Source organism: Peromyscus leucopus, chromosome 4, assembly GCF_004664715.2.
Source record: "Peromyscus leucopus breed LL Stock chromosome 4, UCI_PerLeu_2.1, whole genome shotgun sequence".
NCBI classification, from domain to species: Eukaryota; Metazoa; Chordata; class Mammalia; order Rodentia; family Cricetidae; genus Peromyscus; species Peromyscus leucopus.
In genome coordinates this window covers 55,931,122-55,953,938 of record NC_051066.1, presented here as the reverse complement: position 1 = coordinate 55,953,938, position 22,817 = coordinate 55,931,122, and the positions used below count along the sequence as shown (strand labels likewise).

Genomic DNA, 22,817 nt, shown 5'->3' with positions numbered 1-22,817 from the left:
GTCCTGGGCTGTTGCATGAGTTGGCTGTTTGAAACCTGGGACTTATGCAGGGACGCTTGGCTCAATCTGGGAGGAGGGGACTGGACCTGCGTGGACTGAGTCTATCAGGTCGATCCCAGTCCTCGGGGGAGACGTTGATCTGGAGGAGGTGGGAATGGGGGGTGGACTGGGGGAAAGGGGAGCGGAACAGGAAGGGAGAGAACAAAGGAATCTGCTATTATGTAGAACTGAATAGTATTGTAAAATAAAATAAAAATAAAAACAAAGAAAATACATGTGTGAACTTCAGAAGGTCATAGACAACACATCCAATAATAATAAAATCATCAAAGGCCTTGCCTTTAGAATCTGCTGGACCAGAGCCTTGGGGACATTGACTCCCATGCTTTGACCACTAAGCAACTGTGGGGTTTATGTCTGATGGCCAAGGCAACTGAGCAAATGCACATGTTTGCACACACAGGCACAGACACCGACAGCCCCATGACAGGCTAAGTTCATACATCTCACAGAACTAGGCAGAAAAAACAAAAGGCATGCCTCCCTGCCACAAGCAGACACACAAGACATCCCTTAGAATTTTCTCTAAGATAAATCTTTCTCTCCTAAAAGAAAAAAAAAATTAAATCATTGGCAGCCTGACTCTCCCTGAGTGGAAGTGAGACATTAATTTCAATCATGCACATTGAGAAGTTATTGCTCGGCAGGGATTTCCAATTACATAATGCAGAACCAGAACTCTGCCGTGTCACTTGGCTGCCAGTATCCATGGGCGAGCTGTGCGACACGGCTCTGTCATGTAGCTCATGTGAGAAGAGAATTCTGCTCTTCCAAGAAATGGCACTCATCTTGGAGACCTTCCCAGTTACACAAAAGAGCATAATTTCCACATTATCCCCAGGCATACTGTCTGAGATGATAAGTGTGTGATAGCTTTATGTGTAAATTATAGATGTAATCCTTCTATGGAAAGGCACGCAGACTGGCTGCTCTTGGGTGGTGGGCAGTGCAGAGAAACAAAATCAATTTGTTCTTTGATTTTTATGAAATGATAGCTAAGCCTTCCTTTGATAATCAACAGACACTTGAGGGTTGGATGGCAGATAAGGTAATTGCATGGTGATTATCTATAGAGCAAGGCAGGAGCTGGAGACTTGTGTGGAGATGATGCAGGCTTAGTAACGAACTTGTCACAGACTGGTTCATTATTTGGATTTTAAGTCCTTCACAGTTCAACCCTAGTATTTATCTGTTTTTCCTTAGGGACTATGCATACTATCTGCAAATAGTATACATAACACACACACACACACACACACACACACACACACACACTTCACACTTTTAAAAGGGAGAGGAAGTTAAGGATGTATCTTCCTTATTTGATGTCCAAGTTCTATATGTAATGTACACTGTGTGCCAGATACAAAGTTAAGCTTCGAGAAATTCTTGTGTGCTTTTCTCCTGAAAGCTCATAAGTCTTTTCGATAAGAGTCAAAACTATGTCCTTTCCACACTGGCTATCAGTATCATTTGGAGGATTTCTTCTTATTTAAGTTCAACCATATTTTAAACTAAAGAAAACAGGAATTAGAAAACAAAGGCAGGTAGACTGATTATTACTTCTCAAGCATTTACTTTATCCAGGTATTATTCATATCCAACCCCTATGATAATTTAGTCTCTATGTTTCAATCTTCAATGTAAAACAAAGAAACCTGAGGATCCTGGGACAGACATAGAGAAAGGGACTCTTTATTCTTGCCTCCATCCCTACCTCCAAGTGTGTTCAGTGTCCACAAGGCAATAATGGGACAATTCAGACTGATTCAGAGTATTGTGATGGTAGAGTCCGGATCAGGTAAGGAAGTGGAGTGTGTGGGGAGAATGGCATTGATTGCCAGCCTGAAACACAATCTGAGTCTCTAAGAGAGATTCTTAGTGTTTTTGAAACTCTGGCCAGGAGATTTTAACCTACTCCAGCCCTCCATCCCAGAGTCTACCAACAGCTTCTGAGTTATGAATTTTACATTTAGAATTGTCTACTTTACAGTCAGACTGGCATGACACACAGTTAGTAGAAACCATGCTTCAAATTCTGAAAGTGGATCTCTTCTCATGGCATGAGATACATTATTATATATAGAGAGAGTTACGATACATATGTCATATGACATATATATTATAACCGTGTTGGACAACAGCAGCAGTGAACTGCATCTTAGAACTAAACTTGAGTTCATGAGAATAACAACTCTATAGAGTCCTGAATCACTTAGCGAGGATGCTCAATCAGTTATATTTAATGGACACCCAGTTGTATGATTATTTTCAGTTTGCAATGGTTTTATGGGGATATTCCTCCATCCTAAATTGATAACTGATTGAATTTCTTACACCCAAGCCATGATGATCCTTTAAAATCTGTCAAATAGCCACTCTTATACTTAAAACTTTCTAACACACTTGTGTTGACTAGTTTTATGTCAACTTGACACAAGGTAGAATCATCTGGGGCAAAGGAACCTCACTTGAGAAGATGACCCCCACCAGACCAGCCTGTGGGAAACCCTGTGGTTACTTTTCTTGATTAATGATTTATATAGGAGGGCACGGCTCACTGTGAGCAGTGCCACCCCTGGCCTGGTAGTCCTGGGTGTTAAAGAAAACAGGATGAGGAAGTCATGAGGATCAAGCCAGTAAGCAGCCCCCTCCATGGTTTCTGCATCAGCTCCTGCCTCCAGATTCCTGCCCTGCTGGTGTTCCAGCCATGACTCCCTGCAGAGATGGACTGTGTTATGGAACTGTATGAGGAAATAAGTCCTTTCCTCCATAAGTAGAGTTAGTCATGGTGTTTTTTTTTCACAGCAATAGAAACCGTACTGAGACTTACGTCAAAGAGTAAAAGTCCAGGTATGTACAATGCTGTACAAAGCCTGCACAATGACATTAATTGGTGTTTTTGTTTTTAACTTCAAAATATAAATTCCATAAACACATACTTATCATTTTTAGCTTACTACTATATCCCTATCACAAGATTAGCACCAGGCATTTGTAACTGCAAGAAACTTCATGGAAAAGCAGTAAACCTAAAGTAGCACAAGCATCAACCAGAACCTGATGGACAGTGCAGTAGAGAAGGAAACAGGAAGAGGAAACCATACTGCATATTGTACAGTTGCTTCACCTCTCAATTTCTCAGTAAGGATCATCTTATTCAAGATGGCTGGTTAAAAACCACCATGGCGCCGTCAAACGCCTTAATCACATCGGAGGAGAGGCGGATCGCTTGAGTTCACCAGCTTACAAGTTACTCAGGATAGGCGCAAATCTGAGACTGTCTCACCATGCAAAGTAATAATGATTAATCCCTAGTTACCTAGTTATGGAATGGGCCAAGAACTTAGATCATAAACTTCGACAAACACCGATGTTCAGACACTAAATTTTGACTAGCACTTTTAGAGTAATAGTTTTAGAAAAGTTAATACCTGAATCTATATCCCAGCAAGACAGGTGACCATGTAACAGTGAACAAAGAATTAGCTCAAAGGGCTCATATTAATTTAATAGTTGTATTTTGATCAATTCTAAATATTACATAATAATCGAATAATATTGGTTACTTAATGTTTGGTGAACCCCAGAATCCTGACACTGTTATATATGAAGTCAGAATTCTCTCTTTTCAAATATGTGTTTGCAAATCTTTATAGGATGCAGTATGGTCGTTTAGTACGTGTGTAATGATCAAGTCGAGTGTCTTGGGAGCCCCGTATCCAACTCCCCACTGTCCTTCCTCCCCTACGCACCCTCCCTAGCTTCTATTAATTACTACTAAACATTCTGAATGAATTTTCCAGCATCCACATATGAGAAATAACATTTGATAGTTGTCTTTCTGTCTCTGATATATTTCATTTACCATACTGTCTGCTAGTTCCATCCATTTTGCTACACATGATAGCATGACATGTTGCTATCATTCTCACTCTTTCTCCTCCTCTTTTTTTTTTTCATTTGAAACAGGGCCTTACTTATGCAGTTTAGACTGGCCACAGAATGTCAATCTCCCTGAGCATTCTCCTGAGGTATAAGTATACACTACTGTGTATTTTTTCATGGTCACTTACTATTTCATTGTGTTCTTTTTTCATTCATTTCATGCTATCCATCCATCTTTAGATTCCATATCTTAAATACCGTCACCAGCAATGAACATAAGCATGCAGGTGCTTCTCTAATATGATGATGTCATTTCCTTTGGATATGGACCGAGAGTAGAGTACCAGGATAGGCATTAGTGTTCAGAGTTTCCTCACATTGTTCTCTAAGATGGATGCTCTATCTCATATGCCCCACTCACAATTGTGTAAGTTCTCTTTTTCTAGTGTCACCACTATTTCTTATTTTAAATCCTTTTAATAACAATTCTTTAAGATACTACCCTATTACAGTTTTGATTTTAATTTCTTTTAAAAGGTGTCTATTAATATATTTTCCCCATATTTAGTTCGATTATTTAGGGGTTGTAACTGACTTTTTAAAGTTCCTGGATATGTTGGATATTAGTTACTTGAACAGCTTGTGGATTTTTTCCATTGTGAAAGTTGTCGTTTTGCTGTTTCTTTCACTGAATAGATTCCTCATAGTTTGAAATCATTTCTTTTATCTATTTATTTCTTTTTTTTTTTTTTTGTTGTTTTGTTGTTGTTGTTTGTTTGTTTTTTGAGACAGGGTTTCTCTGTGTGGTTTTGGTGCCTGCCCTGGATCTCGTTCTATAGACCGGGCTGGCCTTGAACTCACAGAGATCTGTCTGGCCCTGCCTCCCAAGTGCTGGGATTAAAAGCGTGCACCACCGCGGCTGACTCTTTTGTCTATTTCTACTTTTGTTTTCTTGTACTTGGGGGGGGTCTTAGAAAAAAAATCTATTGTCTATAATTATATCTTGAATTATTCTGAGCTTTTTATCTTACTAATTTCATGTTCAAACTCTTAAGTTTAGATATATTTATTTATTTTTATTTGTTTTTATAAGTGAGAGAGGGAAATAAAATATCAATTATCTGCAAATGTGTATATGAAGATCAAGTTTGCCTAGCACTACTTATTGAAGAGGCTATACTCTCATGTTCTGTCTCTCCAGTATGTTTTTGGCATCTTTGTCAAGAATAATTCAGCAGTCAATGCACAGGGCTATTTCTGGCCACTCTATCTTGCTATAGTGGTGCGATATGTCTGTTTTTATGCCAATACCATTAAGTTTTGATAACTTTGCCCTTGTAGTCTATTTTGAAAGGTCCTCAAAAGTTAAAGTACAGAAGTCTAAGTTTTCTCCAGGTAATACCTCTTAAAACAAATAGATTATTCTTGTGAAATCATGGAATTTCACAGTTATAAAGAAGTAACAATGGAAGATTTCTAGCCTTAGAAAATAATACCAAATGTGACTTTATTTTAATGTTTATTACATTTAAGTGTGTGTGTGCATGCGTGTGTGTGTGTGTGTGTGTGTGTGTGTGTGTGTGTGTGTGTGTGCATGTGTGTACATACCACTGTATACATGTAGAACTCACATTGTAGAAGTTGATTCAGTAGTTCCCTACTTTCCCTGTATAGGATTTAGGTCATGAGGTTTGGTAGCAAGCACTCTCAGAACCATCTCACTGGGCACAAAGGTGATTTTAACTCAAATATATCTTTCTTTTGTGTGACAGAATACTGAATATCTGTATGTAGCAGGCAGCCTCATGTGCTAGGTAAATAGTACTGAGCTCAAAAACTATAGAGGCCAACATATAACATTTTTGAAGAGCTATAAGATTATAAAATAAAGTTGCAAACATAAGAATAAACATAAGAAGCAGGCACTATGAGAGCAAGTAACTTGAAAGGCTTAGCAAAATGGGATAGCTAATGAGGGTTCTTCTTGTTACTTAAAGAGAGGTTGGGCTGTAGAACAAACTTGAGGAAGAACAGTTTATGTGGTGACAAGATTTTAATGCCAGATTTTCCTCCTAGAAAATACTAATGCCAGGGTAAGGGATCATAATAAAAAAAAATAAGTAAATTGCCCAAGATATGGGTGATCAGCTCCTTCATACTTGTAAAACATCTTAAGGAGTTCAGATTTTTATTTTATTTGAAATAAGAAGTAGTTTTAAAGACTTTCAAGAAAGCCTGATTTGACCTGCTTTCCACATTTGGGAGCTCACAGGTGTTCAGTGTGATGGATGGCTATGGTAAAGGACAGAGGGAAACAAAGGAAGAAAGAGGAAAAATAATTAGGAGATTGTTGTTATCATTTCAGTGAATGGGGAATGAGGATTGGTCTCGGGTGAATAGGATCACAGAAATGAGAAGAAACAAAGGAAACGGATTAAAGATTTAACCTGTTATGTAGACAAAGATGGCTTTTAGGTCATGATGGAGAAGGGAGAAATCAAAAGATACTTCTAAATGTCAAGTTTAAGCAAGTATGTGGTTGGTGGTGTCATACAGGGAGAGGGTAAAAAAGAGAAAAGTGTTCAGAAGGGAAGTTAGAGCTCTGTTCACAGCCAACTTGGAGGTTGACTGTGAGTCATTGAATAGAGATTTCCCAAGACTAATTAGAAAAAAATTAGTTCAGAGTCTCCAAAAGAGGCTCCACAGGGTAGTACTGGGGAAAGGAAGTTTCTAGGTACTCTGAGTTGAAGAAATGAATGTCAAAGTCTAGGTAGATAAGAAGCCCCATGCTGGCTGTAGCTCAGCTGGTAAAGTACTTGCCTAGCATGCACAATGTCTCAGGTTCATCCCCAGTACCACATAAGGCAGGCATGGTAGCTCATTTGGAAAGTAGCTCAAGGCCATCATTAGCTAATGAGTCCAAGGCCAGCTTGGGATTCATCAGAACGTGTTTCAAAAAATGGGATGGTGTTGGGGAAGCAAGAGCTTTCTGGGTAAGTGTGAGGATTACTTAGGTCTTCAGAACCCATGTAAAAGCTGGGCAGATGGTGGAAGCTGTAATCCCAGCACTCAAGAGGCAGAATCTTCAGGGGATTCATGGGACAAACTGACTTACCAGACTAGCCAATCAGTAATCAGTTCAGTTAAGAGACTCTACCTTAATAAACGAGGTAGAGAACAATTGAGGACCACAACCAAGGTCAACTTCTGGTCTCTATATAGCACCTGCACTAGTACACACATGCATGTAAACATGCATACACACAGACATACATAAGGAAGCAAACCAGAAAAAAAAAGGTGGCTATAGTTTACAGGAAAATAAAACAAATGAAAAGAACTTATGGAAGTTGCATTGAGTCACTACAAGTCTGAAGAAAGTCCTTCTTCAGTACTAAGTAGTGCACTGGTCATCACAGGCATCTCAGGAAGAGAAAAATCTGGAGGAAATTATCCTATTTACAACAGCTAGACAGCAAAAATCCCATAATCTAGAACTCTGAGTAAGTACTCTCAGGAACCTTACCTTAGTACTGGAAACTGCCCTAGGCTAACACTACCGTGATGCCACCTGACATTTTGAAAAAAGGATCTGAAAGGATCACATTGCTTTTCAACAACATCGCAGAATGAGACTCATGAAGTATCCATATGAATTTAAAAAAATACACAGTAAGATAAAATTCACAAATGTCTGCCATCTAATCAGAATTGTAAGACATATGAAGAAAAGGAAAATATAACTCACTTAAAGGAAAATAAAATAAAACGAATCAACTGAAAGCAGTCCAGAGATGATAACAATGTTGGAGTGAGCACACAAGGGTAAGTCCCACCTTCTGAAACACTGAAACAGATGTGAAAGATGTAAAACTGGCAACACAAGACTATCATGGCTGAGGCTTCCAAGTGTAACAAGTTAGGCGAGTAACACATTTCATATTTTTTTTAAAAAAAAGATTCAATGGACTAGAAAACACAGCCAAAGAACTATCAAAATGAAAACCTGAAGAGACGATAACTGGAATAATAAGTACTTCACTGCAATAATTTAAAACTTGAAATGGAAATGCAAAGATTTAAAATAATTGAAATGGCTTATAAAAAATTGAAGATCAGCACTACCTCATTTCAAAATAAATATCACCAAGAGAATGGGTTTGGGCATAAAAATAAACAAACAGATCACTAGAACAGGACACAGGACATAAACACCCATCTACCCATATATAGACAACTGTTGCTTCCATCAATGTGAAGAGTCAGTTCAATTGAGAAAGAACTCTGTCAAAAAAAATAATATCAAAAAATAATATCACATATTTTCAAATTTTAGTATAAGAGAGAATGAATGACCCAGCTCAAAATGACAGAATATTTGAACAAACACTTCTCTTAAAGTGAATACAGACAAAATCTACAATACCATCTGTTACTGGTATATTTAAGTCAGAACAACTGGATATAATAATATATAGGTATTTTTATAATTAAAATTAAAATACTGACCATGCTAAGAATTTGCAGGATGGGGAACAAAGAGCTTTCCTTTACAGCTGGTAGGAATGAAAAATGGTACAGCCACACAAGAAAAAAAAAATGTTTGGAAAATTCCTAAAAATTAAAACCTAAAGAATTTGGGATGCTATCTGAGGCAGCCCTGACATTCCTAGGTATTTGCCTAGGACAGATCAAAACATATAGCCATGGAAGAGTTTGTACATCAGTGACCATAACAGATGTCTGTATTACAGTCCCAAACTAGTAACAGCACCAGTATCTCCCAGCTGATGAGCAGATACTTGAGGTGTAGTGGAGTCCTACCACTCAGTAATCACTGGGATAAATTGCTGAGGAATACAGCAGCATCAAGACTCTCAAAATAAGTATGCTGTTTTTTGTTTTGTTTTGTTTTGTTTTGTTTTGTTTTGTTTTGTTTTGTTTTGTTTTGTTTTGTTTTGTTTTGTTTTAAAGGCCAAGCAAAAATGTGTTCTTCCTGACAGAGTGTAAAGAACCTGGAAAGGACTGACAGCATGAGGAGACTTCTTGATGTTCACTGTATTCATTGTTCTGCTTGGGGTGATAGTCTCACCTGTAAGCATATATATCCAAGCATACCAGAGTGCACATTTTAAATATGCACAGTGCATTGTATGTCTATTACTCTTTACTCGACTTTGTTAGAAATAAATTCAAGGTGAGAAGCAGGGTAAGGAGAACAAAGTAAACACATTTTGTTTTTCTTTAACTTTTTATTGATTCTTTATGAATTTTACATCATGCATCCTAATTCCACTCATCTCCTTGACCCCTTGCTTCTGCCCTCTGCCCTTGCAATCTCACCCCCAAACAAAATTCAAAAGTAAAAACAAAAACAACAAAAAACAAAACAGCAACAAAAACAAATAAAACAAAATCTCAGTGTGAAAGCTGTAGTGTGGCCCAGTGAGTCACAAAGTATACCCTTTAGTCCATACATCTTTACTTCAAAGTGTTCATTACTATGAGTCATTGGTATGGTTCAAGGCCTCTGGCTTCTGCTCCACTGTCAACGGTGGGCCCTCACTGGAACTCCTCTTGGATATCCATCCTATAGTTGCCTTGAGTCATGGAGATCCTGTAGCTTTGGATCTGTAGGTCCAGCCCCTCACACACTCCAGCAGTTCATAGATGAGGTGGGTGTTAGGGTGGGCTACCTTGTAGCTTTGGTTCCGGGCCAGAGTGGTAGCTGGATTGGTCAATGCAACAGCTTTTCCTCATCTTTACTACCTGGGCGAGCTCTCCAGCACTGCCCTGACTAGCTCAACTCAATGCAGCAGAAAAGCAAGTAGCGGCCGTTCTCCTGCTCTCACACCCTCAGGTCGAGTTCACAGGCTTTCACACCCCCAGGGCCAGCTCTACTGTTTTGCCCAGGTAACGGGCAGGGCCTGATCTCCGGGTTGCTGCACTTGATGAGGGGCAGAGCCAGCTCTCCTGTTCTCACACTCCGGAAGCTGCCTCTCCTGCCTATCGCAGGTGGCAAGGAGTGGAGTGGGGAGGGCATTATTTCTCTTACCCTTGCCACTTCATCGCATATGAGGGAGGGGGCAGGGCAGCTTTGCTGCTCTCAAGCCCAGAGGCCTGACTCAGCTGTGTACCCCCCACCTTCCCACCCCCACCAACAGGGTCATCTCCAGTGTGCTACCCAGGTAAGGTGCCCCTGATGGCTCTCCCATGTACTGCCCCTGGTGAGGGACAGGGACAGCTCTCCCATTCTAATGGCCCCAGGACCCGCGCTCTCCCCTGCCATAGGTGGCAAGGGGCAGGTGACAAAGGGCTTTTATTTCCTCACCCACGTCATCACATGACAGATGGGGGCGTGTAGCCAGAAGGCTTCTCAGGTCCTACCTGGCCCCTGCAGACCCACAGCCACTTATAAAATAATCATTTAGAGGCTTAATATTATTTATAACAGCTTGGCCAATAGCTCAGGCTTATTACTGACTAGCTCTTACACTTAAATTAACCCCAAATTCTTATCTATGTTTAGCCATCTGGCTTGGTACCTTTTCTCAGTTCTGCCTTGTCATCCTGCTTCCTCTGTGTCTGGCTGTGGCCTCCTGACTCCACCCTTCCTCTTCTCAGCATTCTCTTTGTCTGCTTGCCTAGCCTATACTTCCTGCCTGGCTACTGACCAATCAGCATTTTACTAAACCAGTGTACAAGAGCATTATCCCACAGCAAGGGGATCAGTACTCCTGCTCTTAAGGCCCCTGGGCTGGCTCACCTGCACCCCTGCCAACAGGGTCAGCTCTGTTATGCTCTCCAGGTGAGGTGCAGGGCCTGCTCCCCAGAGTGCTGCTGCTGGTGGGGGGCAGTGCCAATTCTCCGACTCTAGTGACCTCACAAGTGGCGAGGGGCAGGGTAGGAGGAAGGTCATCTCTCCCTCTCCCACTCCACTAAATGAAGAGTGGGGCCAGATCTTCTGTGTTTGTGGGGCCGGATCACCTGCCCTCCCCATGCCCCATCTTCCTCCTCCCCTCAACCCCATCCCCTCAACAGGGTCAGCTCTACTGTGCTGCCTGGGCTAGGTGCAGGACCCATTCTCCCAAGTGCTGCAGCCGGTGAGGGGCAGGATCAGCTCTCCCACTCTTGTGACACCAGGATCAGCTTTTCCTGACTGCAGTAGGTGGCAACGGGTGAGGAGCAAGAGGAATATCTCTCTCTTGCCTGTGCCACCGTGTGACAGACCGTGGGGCTAAGCTCTGGGCCAGCTCACTGGCACCCTCGCCAGCAGGGACAGCTCTACTGTGTTCCCCTAGGGAGGTGCAAGGCCCAATCTCCAGAGTGGTGCAGTTGGTGAGGGGCAGGGCCAGGACTCCCTAGTGCTGCAGCCAACAAGCTGTGGGGCCAACTCTGTGCAGCCCTGTCCTCACCGCTTCTCATGTGTCACGGTGTTAATAGGAGCCACAGACATCAACACAGACCCTGGCTGCAGCAGGGCCACAGACCCAGCCATCGCCCCTGGCAACAGCCCAGGCCCTGAGTACACCATGGTACTGGGTAGCAGCACAGGCTACTCAGATCTGCATGGCCCCAGCATAGACTCAACCCTCAGACACGAACTTGGCCCCAGATGTCTACGTGACCCTTATTGGCGCCATTAACCTAACCATGATCCTTATAAAGAGAGTACTTTAAACTTTGGAACTGAGCGGAGTCCGCTGGAGAAAGATTAGCATGAAGAGAGATGAAGATCGAGGGTAGACCCTAAACCAACATCAAAACAAGCTTTAAAATGAAGCCAGTTGTGATAAGCAGGGTGGTTTCTACATGCTGCTTAAATCTAAAATCAAATCTGAAGCACCCGATGACACGTTAGGTGAAGCAATGTGTATGCAAATCATTTAAGATCATTTGTAACTGGTTATTTTATAGTCATTTCTAGCCATAAGGACATTGTTACTGATTCTGACTTACAAATGCTGGTTTTTTTTTCCATGTTAATATTTATAGAAATCCCACTCAAAAATGGTCTATCACAATGAAACGATGTCTTGTGTGTTCGGAAGCTATAAAATATGCCAGCTTACCCGACGTTCAACTGGTAGCATTGCTCATGCTATACTGAGCACAGAATACCAAATAGCCACAGGAAGGAGAAGGCAAAATCTTTCATTTGAACAGGTGTTTATGAGACATATACATCAGCATATATCCTGAGCTAAACATGCTAAAGCCCAAAATTAATTTTTTTTTTTTGCCTTCAAGCTTAAGGTAAATTATTTCAAGTGACTGAGTTAATCCTGTGTTTCAGATCATTTTCTATGTTTATTTGTTGTTTGCCTTTGTAAAACCACAGCCAAGAAACCTTGTAAATATTACAGAATCATTTCAGGTGAAATCTCTTTGTTTATAATGCAAAACAATATTTCACTGGAACTATTGCACATGCCTCTTTCCGTACTCAGCTTACACACTCCACCCTCAGCCCTTTGCTAAATGCTTGCACAAGTGTGGCTACTATTCCCTCCCTCCTCTTCCAACTCCCAGCCAGGCTGCTTTCACAGAAGGCTCCCCCAAAGCCTACTGAGAAACCCTCCTCGTGCTCCCACATTTTCTGGGAGGAGTTTGTTGAACACTGGGGACTGCCTAGGGTTCTATTTTTTCCAATAGCTCTCTCACACTTATTCTTTCTTTTCCTTCCTTCCTTCCTTCCTTCCTTCCTTCCTTCTCTTCCTCTCTTCTCTCTCTCTCTCTCTCTCTCTCTCTCTCTCTCTCCCTCCCTCCCTCCCTCCCTCCCTCCCTCCCCCCCTTTGTTCCTTTGTCTCTTTGTTTCTTTTGGATAGTACAGAAATGTTAGATAAGATACTATCTCCTCTTGTTTGCTGACTATGTGTCTCCTGGTGAAATTGTGAATTTGCATGTTTCTGTTTTCCACTTCCTTCTTTCTCAAATCACTTCCTGGATGGCCTTATCACCCACCACCCATGTCTTTAGCTCCAGCTTCCTAAACTATTTTTTATTTATATGAAATAAAGACACCTCTGGGAGTGAACCACACTCTCTATCTGCCTAGCTCCATTTATTTGCTAGTTTCTGTAGGACCTGGATAGCTAGGGTCATCTCTGATGCTTAGAAGGCATGCTTGTTCAACAACAACAAAATACATGGTCAAGGTATAAACCTTCCAAATAGTCATGACATGATGATCTGTTCCAGGTTGTAACAAATTTATTTCAGTGACACTTTTCATAAAAAACGTATATCAGCTTGTGTTTGTCAGTCCTGGGCCAGTGTAGAAAAGCTGGGGGAAATGACATTTGAGAGTGGAATCTCAGCAAGTATGAATTCATTTGGTCTGAAGCCAAGGCTTCAATGTTCATCTCATATTAATTTCCTGTACAGCTTAAAGTAAATTAAAATGAAATGTGTGACCAAACTCACAGAAGTATGCTGAAGTCTAGAGAAACTCTGTCCTGAATGCCTGTGATACTTCTATTGCAGAGGAAACCAACTTAAAATTCTGGTCCTTAAGTCACTTAGATCTTGCACTTTCTGGGCAAAATCCAAGGTTTAACTACAGGTAGGTCATTTTAGTGGCTGAGGAACCAAGAGGAATTAGATATGCGTTGTCCATGCAGATGCTGCCTATGGAAGACTATGTCTCCTCTTTTCATAGCACCAGAATTATTCACTCATCAAGTTCTTCATGTTGATCACAGTTTATAAGTAATAAAACATGTGTCATCTATAACTGTGCATTCCATAAGCTTAGCCTTCACAAAACAACTAACATCTTTAAAAATGTGTAGGAATAGTTTCTTTGCATTTTCTACACAAAATATCAACACATATAGCTGTAGTAATCAGAAACTGTATGTAAACCCAATCTTTAAATTTCTGTTGGGATATTCCATGCTTGCATTTAGTAAAGTAAAGAGGACATTTGAATGTTGATAGAGATTAAAAAAATGCAAAAGAAATAGGGATGAAATGATGGTAGGGAAATGAAATGTTTTTCAAAGTACTTTATCATGTTAGATAATGAATATACGGGTCATACAATGAAACAGCAAATGGTTTCCTACACACAGTAGGTTTGAAGGTATACATGTTTAAATATTTAGTTTTAAAAGATTTCCACACTGAAGTGTAAAGAATGTTTCCAGTAACATGCATGTTTTTCTTAAACTTCAAGACTGGTGATGATTTTTATAACTGAAAGCACTTAGTGAACCCTCTCAGTGAAACTGCCCTTCCCTCCTGTTATAATTCTCTTGGCACCTTCTTATATTTACCAAATAGCAGATACCATCAGTACACATGCACAGTTTACAGAGGAACCCATTCTCTTCAGTATTTGATAAAGCCTACTTGAAAGGAATCCACATTCATGGAGTTTTATCATGTGAACAGAATATAATGAATCTCAGGGTAATGACTACAGGTACAAGGTTGGTAGGTCAACAACTTTTATAAAAAGCATTATCTCAATCAGCTGTCCATCACTGAGCCTCCCAGCACACTGTGGTGCAGGAACACTTACACACAGGACAAGGAAGGGCCTTCTACACTTTTTATTTCAATTACTGAAAGGTTCTCTAGCTGTGACCAGAGGCGTACATCATGAAAGGTCATTGTGGTTGCTCAGTTGATTTTCCTAACACTAATTTTCTCTACTAATAAGATTGATTAAAGTTTGAAGATTTGTAAAAGAGTAAACATATTAGATTTTGCTATTAAACAAAAAAATACTAGGGTATTGAAGCAAAACTCTAGACTCTAAATTTTTTTAATTAATTAGCTTAAAAAAAAACCACATCTCTTCAAAAGTTACAGAGTTGACGTCTAATACCTCTACTGACTTTTTCAGAATACACTCAAATTACAATCACAAATTCATAACGAAAGCAAGTTTCGCCTCTGCTTAACAGGCACAAGCTTTCCCCTCGAGTCTAATACTGTAGGTTTTCAGCATGCTGACATGATTTCAGAAGTCTAAGTCTGAATGCGTACAACACAACCATTCTGTAGGCAGAGGACCTAAGGCACAGCACCAGCCTGTGGAAGGGCCACCATGACCTGATGCTGTCTGCTCCTTTCAATCCAGTTGAAAACAAATGAAAGGATCATGAAGAAGGGGAATTTCTCTATTCACATATCTTGAGCTACCCCAGTTCAGGTAATCGAAAGACTTCTCCTCTGAATAAATGATTGTCAAAGCCCAGTATTTATCATGAAAAGAAACAATTACAAACAATTACAATTTGGTGCTGCCTCACAACTCACACATGTGTGTGTTAGAAATGCAAAATTCTTTTGTTGTTTTAATTTGTAATCCCCACCCCCATTTTTCTCGTGCATATTATGCATATTTTTTAAAAAATTATAAAATTTGCATTCATAATTATTTTGATGGGGAAAATTATTTTAAAAAGAAAGCCTAAATCTCAGAAAATGAACTCTGAATTTATTTTGTACAAATTCCAGGGCTCAAACAACTTTTTTCTCCTCTAGAAAAAAAAATAATGCTAAACTAATTTTATAATGCTCCAAATGGATCATGATATGAACGGCTCTATTTTACTATATTTTTTCCAAGTTATGCCATAGATAATCATCTTTTAAAAAGTAACAAGCTGGAAATCCTGTAACACCTGCATTGTAGCAAAACAAGTGTATCTTCTCAAATCAAAATCACTATGAAATGTTCATCACACTTTCAGGAAACTTAAAGGTAGAAGTAGCTCTCTAAACTGCTCTGTTTAAAGTGTACATATCTGTCTAAAAATCATCATCCAATGTCAATGAAGAAGAGCTGATGCAAAATATAACCAAGACTAATGAATGTGAAAATTCAAGTCAGCGAAAACTATGATAAAAGGGACACTCTTACCATGAAATATGGATTTTCTGCCTATATATTATATTCTTAATTACTCAAGTCACTTATTTTGCCTTTATCTTTTCATGTGTTAAGACAGTGCCACTTTCCTTTTTAAGTTTGTGGAGCACAGTACCACTGACTCAATGCCATCTTCCTCTCAGGCACACTTTCTGGCTCAAGACTCCCATGTGTAGAATGACTTTGGTAGTCTCAAATGCCCCAGAAAGAGCAGGTGATGGCTGTAAGAGCATTAAGGACTCATGACATTATAGTAAGAATAAATTGATCAGTAAACAACAAAAGTCTTCCCCTCACCCCAGGGACTTTCAGAGAGATTACAAATGATAAACAGACAAGAATTGAGCACACTATCAGGAACCTGTGCTTTAGCATGCCAGAGGATTCACATGAAATTCCAGAGAAAAATTAATAGTGAACCAAAGCTCAGTAGGTCAGAGCTGAACACCAAGTCACACAAACAGTGGAGATGGAGAAATGTCAGACTGATGTTACTATAAAGTTGTGCATTGGCCAGATCCTTTATATCCACTTCTGCATTCATGATTCTTCCATACTAAGCTTTGGAGATACTAAAGAAATAGCGGGCCATCACCTCCTCCTCAACTGCATATGTTCGTTCATGTCATAAGTAGACAAACTTCACCCAAGTATCCTTGTATAGTTAATATTGGCCTTTCTTTTCTTTCTTTCTTTCTTTCTTTCTTTCTTTCTTTCTTTCTTTCTTTCTTTCTTTCTTTCCTTCTTTCTTTCTTTCTTTCCTTCTTTCTTTCTTTCCTTCCTTCCTTCCTTTCTTTCCTTCTTTCCTTCTCTCTCTCCTTTATTTCTTTCTCTTTTCTTTCTTTCTTTCTCCCTGTTTTTGTTGTTGCTGTTGTTCATTTGCTACTAAAAACCATGCAACAGCTCCTTGTTTAACAACCTATACTTGCCTGTTTAACTCCAGAGCAGCACAAAGTCCCTGTATTCTTAGATTCTAATGGAACAGACAGGCAACACTTTAATAAGCAACAGGATGTTATATTTTTATAAAGCTAAATGAGAGGAGGGTAAGTTACAGGAAATTTGTTACTTTAGATGGTATGATAAAGAAAGTTGTGTTTGAGAAAATATGTGATCAGAAAGCCCCCCAAAAATATTGAGAAGTAAGCCATGAGGCGTTTTAAAGGATTAACAATACAGTTTTGAGGAAAGAGAATCTGTAGGGTGATTAATAATGAGTGGGGATGCCATTGCGATTGATGTGCCAGGAGATAGAGGCCGAAAAAGGTGTCAATTACATGTTGGCCAGGGGCCAGGGGATACAGCTTGGTAAGTGCTTTAGAAAATGCTACAGCAACATTCACTATTGCTAGGCCAGTCTCCCAAAGGTGCTGTCACTCATCAACATTCTCTCTATGAAAACAGGCTGAGTGTCTATGCTCAGCTGGGTTGGAACATCTACAAAGCGGTCGGCCAGCCATTTCAGTTTGCTTTTGAAAATCTACTCGTACCTTGAAATGGTATGAAGAGAAAAACGTTATAAAAGCTGTCTGAACACAAATATTCCCTAGTGTCTGCTGTGTTTTTCAAGCCCAATGTACCTAGATATTAGACCCATTGGCAGGAAACAGGACAATTTCACAGGCTGAGAAATTAAGTATAATCTCAAATCCAGTAATCTCTGGAATAATAATTGCTGGGGCTAAAACAGGAACTTCAGATTAGTTTGGCCAACACAAAGCTATTCGACAGAATAAGTTGCTGAAAGGCCCAACATAAATCAGTAAGACAGAATTTTCTAGGTTTATATTAGATGGAAATGGTCTTGCAAATATTTATTATGTTCCTCCATTTACAATGGAGTTACTTCTTCATGGGTGATGTTCAAAAAATTGAATATACTTATAGAGAAAGGAAAGGGAGTGGTAAGTTATATAATTATAATATCAAAATCCTAAAAATATTGAATATATTTGACATATTTGTATACAATGACATATATATACAATACATACAAAATATATTAGAAGCCTCTCATCTTATTGCATGTATATTGAAAAATGTATTTAGTTTGTACATCTGCCCCTCCAAACACCTCAGCTTAACAACATAGTGCTTTGTCTGGACCAATGCATCACTCACCCTCTTCATCTCACGGCTAGCTATTCACTGTAGCTCCAGCCACTGCCAGCACCATGAGCATCCTGCTACAGGTCACTATGCTAAGAAATGCAAAATGTCACAATCCTATGCACACTCCTACTAAATGGGCATTGCTTTTGTAAGCCTCCTTGCTAACCTGTTCATCTTCAACCGTAATTGTTATTAAAGCAATTTAAACCAATAAATATGTCTATAATGAGTAAGTAGAGAAGGAGTTTGTGTTTGTGGTGGCCATGTAAACTTGTCTCAGAACTTCTAGTTTCTGCTTCTTGAGTTGACAACCTTCCTTCCAAACCCAGAGCACTTCCTCCAGTCCAGACAACAGAACCTGCTTCCATCTCACACAGGACACTTGGGAACCCCAGATCTATCTCATGTCACTAACACCCTATGTGATACCACATAAGCCAGGCCTGCATGTCCCCTCCACACCCCACAGAAGGGCCCCTGAAGGCTCTTCCTATCTGTGAGCCAATGCCTTCACCAGATCCCACATGAAGATACCTTCCGTCCTGTTTTCTTTTCACTTACCTTGTGAAGTCTCATCCCCATGACCCTGGCGGTGGCTTTGGGTGTTGGCTGAAGAGAAAGCAGCAGCAGTTAGGAGGTGATTTCCTGTAAAGCAGGCAATTAAACACAGCTCGGGTCAAGTCACCTCATACTCAAACCGAGAAGTCAGCAGCAGGGCAAGGTTGGGCTGATGAACTTTTTCACTGAGTTGCACCTGCAGTGGAACCTCTGACTGGTTTTCTTTCTAGTCACTTTTCAAAACCTATTTTCCAACTTACAAATCTTTTCTGAGAGCCTTCTTTCTGTCAGTTATCAGGAATCATTATTTGTACCGCCCACAACAAAATGGATATTTTAATGAAAGCATGGTTTTAACTATGAAAGAGAACTCATTTTTTGGCCTGGAGACTTCAAAAATACCCTGGGCCAGGAAAAGGTGGGGGCATTCTTTGGTTCTTATTTGTGCTTGCTAATTAGATGAAGGAGAAGAGAGGGGTGTCATTCATCTTATTCGGATGAGAAAATTAGGCTGAGCTTAATGAGTTAAAAAGCTCATTCAGGTACTCTGAACCTGCTAGAAGAGAAAGTAAGAAGTAGTCTTGAACGCATTGGCATAGGAGATCACTTCCTAAATATAACACCAGTAGCACAGACACTGAGAGAAACAATCAATCAATGGGACCTCTTGAAACTGAGAAGCTTTTGTAGAGCAAAGGATATGGTCAACAAGGCAAAGTGACAGCCTACAGAATGAGAAAAGGTCTTCACCAACCCCACATCTGACAGAGGACTGATATCCAGAATATATAAGGAACTCAAGAAATTAGACATCAAAATGCCCAACAGTCCAATTAAGAAATGGGCTATAGAACTAAACAGAGAATTCTCAACAGAGGAAACTCAAATGGCTGAAAGACATTTGAGGAATTGCTCAACATCCCTAATTATCAGAGAAATGCAAATCAAAACAACTCCGAGATACCACCTTACACCTGTCAGAATGGCTAAGATCAAAAACACTGAAGACACCTTATGCTGGAGAGGATATGGAGCTAGGGTGACTCTCCTCCACTGCTGGTGGGAATGCAAGCTTGTACAACCACTTTGGAAATCAATATGGCACTTTCTTCGAAAATTGGGAATCATTCTCCCCCAAGATCCAGCTATACCACTCTTGGGCATATACCCAAGAAATGCTCAATCATACCACAAGGGCACTTGCTCAGCTATGTTCATATCATTATTGTTCGTAATAGCCAGAACCTGGAAACAACCTAGATGCCCTTCAACTGAAGAATGGATAAATAAAATATGGTACATATACACAATGGAATACTACTCAGCAGAGAAAAACAATGACATCATGAGGTTTGCAGGCAAATGGATGGATCTAGAAAAAAATCATCCTGAGTGAGGTAACCCAGACTCAGAAAGACAACATGATATGTATTCACTCATAGGAGGATACTAGATGTGGAACAAGGATAACTGGACTGCTACTCACATCACCAGGGAGGCTACCTAGAAAACAGGACCCCAAGAAAGACACGAGGATCGCCCAAAGACAGAGAAATGCATGAGATCTACATGAACAGCCTGGACATGAGTGAGGGTAATGAAGGGTGAGGATCAAGGGAAAGAGAGCTTGGGGGAGCGGGAGATCCCAGCTGGATCAAGAACAGAGAGGGAGAACAAAGAATAGGAGACCATGGTAAATGAAGACCACATGAGAATAGGAAGAAGCAAAGTGCTAGAGAGGCCCACAGAAATCCACAAAGATACCCCCACAATAGACTGCTGACAATGGTTGAGAGACAGCCCAAACTGACCTACTCTGGTGATGGGATGGCCAGACACCCTAATTGTTGTGCTAGAAACCCCATCCAAGGACTGAGGAATCCGCATGCAGAGATCCACGGCTAGGCCCCGAGTGGAGCTCCGGGAGTCCAATTAGCGAGAAAGAGGAGGGTTTATATGAGCAAGAATTTTTGAGACCAAGGTTGGATAAAGCACAGGGACAAATAGCCAACTGAATGGAAACACATGAACTATGAACCAATGGCTGAGGGCCCCCAACTGGATCAGGTCCTTTGAATGGGTGATACAGTTGATTGGCTTGATCTGTTTGGGAGGCATCCAGGCAGTGGGACTGGGTCCTGTGCTCATTGCATGAGTTGGCTGTTTGAAACCTGGGGCTTATGCAGGGTCGCTTAGCTCGGCCTGGGAGGAGGGGACTGGACCTGCCTGGACTGAGTCTACCAGGTTGATCTCAGTCCTCGGGGGAGGCTTTGCCCTGGAGGAGGTGGGAATGGGGTGGGGGAAACGGGAGGGGCGACAACAAGGGAATCCGTGGCTGATATGTAGAACTGAATTGTATTGTAAAATAAAATAATAATAATAATAAAAGCTCATTCAGTTCCAAAATTCTATGTGCACATCTTGTTGACAGTCAGGATTTGGGGCACTTAGCTTAGGCTTCAATACCCTACCTAGTGAGCATGATATTCCTGAGAAAACATGAATGGATGTAGTCTAATGTATGGGTTTCAGACTGTCAAGACTGGAGCCCTAAAGCACGTGTATTGCAGGGAATTAATTTGAAACTTAGGAAAGAGTTTGTAGTGCTTGTTAAAAAGTTCTATCTAGTCAGACTAGATGAAGACATAGCTACTCTCATTTCAGCTTTATGTATTATAAATTTGCACATACGGCCTGATTCAGTATACACTGCTTGCGGCCACTATATCTAGCAAGGTAAGCGCTTTTTAACTTGTTTGTACATGTGGATATATTTTTTGATGTACATTTTGAATGTTATCTCTAGTCTTATTTTCATGAGTCCCACAAGAAGTAACAGAGTTTGATTAGTATCCATTCAAAACTTCTCTGCAAGATCTCTTTTTTTGCTTAGGAAAGAATAAATCAAAGTACCTTGAAATGTATCTTACATCCTGACACAAATCCCACACCTAGACTTGGCTCTTCGCTATCTTTGAGCATTCTTTGTCGTGTAAGCTTTAGTTATTTACGTTCATCTCTGAGTGGAAGTTAAAAACTCCCCACCTAGTTCCCTGTAAACCGAATCACCCCACCTGGAAACAATACTTCAGTTTTGAAAAGTTTAGTTCTTTATTCTCAGCTATAATGAGATCTGTTTTCTGAACTTTTCCAGGGAAGATGCAAACAAATACCTCTCACAACAGATAAGGGCACCAAGGACAGACCAAAGTCCAACCAGGCAACCCAGTGAGTTTGTTGGCCTTGATTGTGGACGAACACACATCGGTTTACAAACTTACCGGAGCATGGGTAACCCCTGAAGCACCCCAGCTACACCAAAAACTCCACCTTCAGCCTAGAAACCGTCACGTGCTCCCTCCACTTTCTACTGACGCCCTCTACGTACGCCAGTGCTTGGTTTTTTTTTAACAGTTATTCTAGCCCATTCAATAAAAACCTGTACAGCATTTTACAGCATTTCCGTTTCTGTTTAGATGGCATGTTGGCAAATAAAATCACATATTAAACACACAAAACAGAGGGAAAAAGGCTTGTGATTCATTTTGGCTATAAAATATTAACCCAAATTATTCTAGTTTCTTTGTTTGGGGCAAAGAAAGGTTTAGTTCTTAAACAGGAAATAAATTCCCTTTTCCCAGGTTGCTGGTTAGAGAGAAAAATGTCTAATTAGAAAGTAAAATAATAATAATAATATTATTAATAATAACAATAAAAGTGGAACCCTATAAAGACTGCAAATGAAAGAAAAAGCAAGTATATAATTAATAATGCCTTACACAGTGGCTTATTTCTATCCCAGATCACAGCTACTCAATTTTAGTCTGGAAAGATAATGTGAGTGTACATCCCTCTGAATTTCTCTTCATCGTTGGCCTGAGTGAATGGGAAGAGAAGCACTTCAGATCTCTTGCTTGCTATTCCTGTTGGTCTGATCAGACACAATTACCGTAGAATATTAGGTAAGGCAGATAGTGGGTGGCTTGCCAATCACATTTACTATGGAAAAAATGTTGCCACTTTTTGCCACTTCTGACAGTACTGCGAGGAATTAAACAGTGACATTAACTCAACACAATTAGACTACAGAGACTGAGTCAGTCACCAGTTTAGGCCCCCACCCCCAAAAAGTGCAGGTAGAGATGCACTAGCCACGGCTAATAGCATGAGTGAGCTGGAGGCTCTGGCCAGTAGATAAGCATTTACAGGGCCTTTGTTTTTTTTTTAATTCATCAGGCCATATGCTGCCAGGCTTTCATGCAAATAGACAAAATTACAAATAATAAAAAAAGAACCAACTGTTTTAGTGGTC

The 22,817-nt window shown here is 40.3% G+C and overlaps 1 long non-coding RNA gene across 1 annotated transcript in view; it reads right to left on the bottom strand.

The window, feature by feature from the left end:
* LOC119087858 overlaps positions 1 to 18,643 on the bottom strand; it is a 42,759-nt gene extending 24,116 nt beyond the window's left edge. The window contains exon 1 of the long non-coding RNA XR_005091353.1: positions 18,509 to 18,643. This is a non-coding gene — a long non-coding RNA (uncharacterized LOC119087858). The remainder of the gene's footprint in view (positions 1 to 18,508) is intronic.
* Positions 18,644 to 22,817: the final 4,174 nt, after the last annotated feature.